This window comes from Leptonychotes weddellii, chromosome 13, assembly GCF_054177405.1.
Source record: "Leptonychotes weddellii isolate Sample4059 chromosome 13, ASM5417740v2, whole genome shotgun sequence".
Taxonomy (NCBI): Eukaryota; Metazoa; Chordata; class Mammalia; order Carnivora; family Phocidae; genus Leptonychotes; species Leptonychotes weddellii.
The window spans coordinates 44,824,708-44,829,831 of record NC_138381.1 but is presented as its reverse complement, the minus strand read 5'-3'; the positions used below and the strand labels follow the sequence as shown (position 1 = coordinate 44,829,831).

The 5,124-nt window shown below is 46.2% G+C and overlaps 1 pseudogene; it reads right to left on the bottom strand.

Moving 5' to 3' along the window:
- Positions 1-764: 764 nt before the first annotated feature.
- On the bottom strand, positions 765-882 carry LOC115940860 (5S ribosomal RNA; annotated as a pseudogene).
- Between the last annotated feature and the right edge of the window lie 4,242 nt (positions 883-5,124).

Genomic DNA, 5,124 nt, shown 5'->3' with positions numbered 1-5,124 from the left:
GTATTCGCTGTCCAGAGCAGCACAGAAGAGCGAGCCCAGGGGCCTCCTTCCCGCCCCCTCCCCCCCTCCCGGTTTAAGGACACACGGGGGAGGGGGTGGGGCAGAGGCCAAGACACAGCCTTTCCTGGAGCCCGGAGCCCTCATTGAAGGGCTTGCGAGCACTTTCCCTTCCTGCAGCGAAGGCCAGCATTCTTTCACAATTCCACAGCTGACCCTGCTGCACAGATTAATTTATTTTTCCTGCATCCATCTTGTCAGAAAAATTCCAGGGCCAGAAACCTAGCTATTTCCAAATCAACCTTTCACCCTAGTGTTTCCCAGTGATGTTCTTAAGGAAGTGAGAAATTTGGTTTGTTTCAGACCAGGTGACTCGGCTGCCCCGCGATGGGCTGTGGGGTATTCTCCTGGAACAGCTGCCTTGAGCAGGCCACTCCGCGAACCGAAGTTCTTGTTTTTTCCCCCTAAGCCCGCAAGATGGCAGCTCCGAAGGAACCCGCCAAGTGCCACCTGAACATTCTTACTTGTCCACCATCGATCGTCCCATTCTCAAGGCCAGCTGAATCCTATCTTCACCAAGCACTAACTTTAATGGGTGACGGCACGTTTCCCATCTAAGGTTGGAGCTCCTAGTTAAACATCTTTGGAAACCTCACATGGTGCTTCATGTAATACTGAACATACATTTGCTCACAAATACTTGGGGACCGTTCTGCAGTCTTCCCAAAGCTTGGAACTGTTTCATCTTTTTTGTTTTTGCTTTTAAAAGCCTACAGCACGCGGTATTCCTAGGCATCTCCCATCCAGGTACTAACCAGGCCCGACCCTGCCTAGCTTCCAAGATCAGAAGAGCTTGGGTGTGTTCAGAGTGGTAGGACAGTAGGCTGTCTCATCTTTTTTGGAGTGTAGATCTCATTTGTGGGCAGGTAAGTGCCCTCCTAGCTTTAGAGGCTCTGAACTCTCTGGGAAGCTTGGCTGGGCGCGCCCGGATTTTCACCCCCACACTACGGTCTCCTGGCTTAGTCTGCGGACGCCCTAGCAGATGAACGTGGAGCTCTGGTTTTCTTCTCGTGTCTGTATCTGTCTCTGCCTCCCCCAGTTTCACCACCGTGTAATGGTATTGACACTGAGAATGATAATGGCAGTGAGAGACCTGAGGGGCAGCATAGCATACTGTGGATTCTGCGGGCAGACTCGACCCTTGTTTACATTCTATCCCTGCTGCTTACCAGCTGTGTGAACCTAGGCAAGTTGCCTGACCTCTCTGTGCCTCGGGTTTTCCATTTGTAAAACCAGAGTAATGGTTTCTATTACACAGGAATGTTGAGAATTATGAATTAATGTATGCAAAGTTCTTTACATGTTTATTATTATTATTGGTAATAAGCTACCATTTATTGAATGCTTACTAAGTATCAGGTAGTAGTAAGAGCATCTCACATGTTATTTTATTTAAATGTTATTTTATTCCTTATAGTGACCTTGTGGGATGAGTATCCTTATACCCACTGTATAGGCAAGGAAACTAAGGCTCTGTAACTCACTTGGATCATTCTGCTAATAAGTGGTAGAGCCAGGGTTCAAATCCAGGGCTGACTGCATCTGAAGCCTTACCCTTAACGGGTTTGCCAGTGCATCTTCTCGTGCTAATGTGGCTAATACATTTTAATCTGGATTTGGAGGTAAATACAGACAGACCCCTATTATTTTTCTCATCTTCCATGACCTCTTGTCTCCCGTCATAGGTGGCAAAACACCTCGACATCTTGGAAAAATGTGGAAGCTGAGACAACATCTCAATCACAGCTTTGGAGGTCTTCGGGATGGCTGGATGGCTCAGGGAGCTGGACATTTGTGAAGGTTAGGCTGCCTGGGATTGGTGGAGATTTGGGATGGCAGAGGAGATTGGGTGGTTCGACTTTGGTCTTTACTTCCAAAGAAATGCTCCCATGACCAGTTAATCAAGTTGTCTGGAGTTGAGGCTGCAGACATAAGTGATATGTGCCCTTCTACCATCTAATTAGCTTATGGTATCTGACACAAGTCAGATAGATCTAGGCTTACATGCTTCTTTCTGCCTTACTAGGAAAGCCTAGAAAGTTATTTAACTTCTCTGAAGTTCTCTGAAAACACTTGATTGATCTGGTTTTCGAGGGAATTAAAAAAAAACATGTGATGGCTCCTAAGTATTTATTTCTTTGGTTCCAGTCTGGAGCTGCAAGTGTTGGCAAGACTTTTCTAATGGATAACAGAAGTTTTTTTTGTTTTGTTTTTTTAAATTACCAGACTTAACCTTTATCACTAAGTAGAAAACATTCAGTGTGTGTCCTCCGGACCCACATGATAACTGAGCGCTAGCCAGGCACTGCACGAAATACAGAATAATCCTCTCAACTCTCGTGTAAGGTGGGGATGGTCTCCAGTTTGCACATGAGAAAATCAGGTTCAGAGAGGTAATTTGTCCAAAGTGATATAGTTGGTTAGTGGGAGAGTCAGGATTGATCCTCATGACTCTAAAGCAGTGCCATCTTTCTATGAAAGAGATAGCCTAAATGCCAGTCATTTCTTCATTCATTTGTCAAATGCTTGTTGATCATTTGATATGTGCTTGGCACAGTTTTAGAGGCCATGTTTGTAATACAAAGAAACATATGTAGGGAATGTATACTGTGGTTGAAGAAACCATCACACACATATTGCAAACTTAAGAGCCTGAACTCTGCCCCCTTCTCACTACAAAACACTTGAAAATTCTGGATAGGGGAGCCTGGGTGACTCAGTTGTTAAGTGTCTGCCTTCGGCTTGGGTCATGATCCCAGGGTCCTGGGATTGAGCCCCACATTGGGCTCCCTGCTCAGCAGGAAGCCTGTTTCTCCCTCTCCCACTCCCCCTGCTTGTGTTCCCTCTCTTGCTGTCTCTCTTTCTCTGTCAAATAAATTAATAAAATCTTAAAAAAGAAAAGAAAAGAAAATTCTGGATAAAAAACCCAAATATTTTAAATTGCATAAATGAGTTCATAAAAATGTAAAGGAAATCCCCAAGTTTCAAACAAATAAACAAAAACACCGAGGAAACTGAAAAACAACATGGTAGACATTAGAGTTAATGTTGGATCTCTCCTGGGACAGGATTGCAGGTCTCCCCAACCTAGAGGCATGGCTTTTGTTAACCAAGGATCAGAGGGGGTCTGAGACCTGCATAAATTTGGGACACTCAGGGGGCCACACTCTCAATGAAATGATTGAATCAAGGAGGGAAAATAACCCTCCAGCAGAGTAAGACAAGGAGGAACTTGGCTTGGAATCAGGTGACATAAAATGTGTCCTGTGAGAATCTGTAACAATAGGAGCCTCGCAGGGGTTTGGGGTCTAAACTCATGCTACCAATGTGGTCCAGGCATGGACCCCAAGCCAACTGACCAATGCAAAAATAGTGCTTCAATGATATTATCCCCAGGGCACCTGGTAGAAGCAAATGCAAAATGGATCTGGAGAGATAGACTGTCAGCCCAGGCTGCACAGGATTCATACAGGCAAAGCCCCATAGAATAGGAGCTCACAACCGCAAGTCCCCAACATACACACACCCCGCCATGCACCAGCATCAGCATACAGAGTGTCTACGGAAGATGCCACAGAGTAGCAAAGTTTGAAGACTTGGCCGGGTTGGACTCTAAAGGCTGATGTGGGTCTAGGGCCGACTGCGGTGGAGAAGCTGGTGTCCTCAGTGTGAAGATCAGCCTGCACTAGGACAAGGAGGTAGGTCTTGGCAAGTCTTGCTTACGAGTAGTAAGTGGTTAAGACTAACAGGAGCTGAAGGTTTTATTTAGGGGTCAGTGAAGAATAAAACTAAAATATTAAATGAAAGCCAAGATGTCAAGGACTTGGAATGTCTTACCAAAGGTGGAGAGGTGACATGATGAAACATTTAAAGAAGTCTTTGCAGAATGTTTGGTGATACTTAGAAAATGTAAGGAAGGGGATAGAAAGGAGGACCAGGGTTAATATCCTGGGGACACATGTGGGACACATGGTAGGTTGGGAAAATGGATAAGGAAAAGGAATAGCCTGCTGTGGGAGAGCCAGAAGCATAGACTTCCTATTTAACGCAGAAGTTTCAAACTGTGTCTTGCAGAATGAGCATATTCCTGTTACCTCTGGTGGCCAATGCAGGAGAACAGTTTGCTTATTTTATTTCATGCAATTTCGCCCTACATAACATTTCTTTTTTCCTTTTTTTAAGATTTTCTTTGTTTATTTGACAGAGCACACAAGCAGGGGGGAGGGACAGAGGGAGAGGGAGAAGCAGACTCCCCGCTGAGCAGGGAGCCCGAGGCGATGCGGGGCTCGGGCTCAATCCCAGGGCCCTGGGATCCTGACCTGAGCCGAAGACAGACGCTTAACTGACTGAGCCACCCAGGTGCCCCCCTACATAACATTTCATTTGGAAAAAATAATTTTGCAGCTTTGAGAAAAATTGTAGAGCTTAAAAAATTATTTTATTTTTCTAAAGCAAAGAAGTAAGCTAAAGTCTTAGGCCAAAATATTCTAGGTGAGAAGGTATTGGGATGGTCTGGTTCTTGCTCTAGAGAATAGTGCGCAAGCATGTGCTTCATACAGCATTTTCTTTGGGGAGGAGTGTGGTAACAGTTGGTCAGCCTCTGCAGACAGCTCAGTCCAGCATGTTGTCTGCCTCACAGAGATCATCCCCACCCCTGTCAGATCCTCCACAACCATGGCAAAATCCAAAGGAAACCTCCAGGCGCGGGGGGACCTGCCCACCCCCCCGGGGACTGACTGGCATCAGAACTAGCGCCCTGGAATCTGAAGTATTGATGGAGTGCGAAGTTCTGTGTTAGAGATGGCACATTTACAGGGGAGGAGAAGGGTCCCTTTGTCTGGATGAACCATCTCTCCTCCTCCGCCAGAGCTGTAATTTCTGCTCTGCAGCCAGGAGAAGGCCAAGGAGTTTGAACCTGAGCAGAAGGAAAGGAAGGGGGGTGGTTTGCATGAGTTTCATGTTGGGTGTGCTCTAATCCAGCTTTGTTAGCCCCTCTGCAGCGGAGGTAAGATGAGCAGGAACACGGGGGAGTCAGGGCCTTGAGTTGGGTGGAAACTGCTAGAAGAT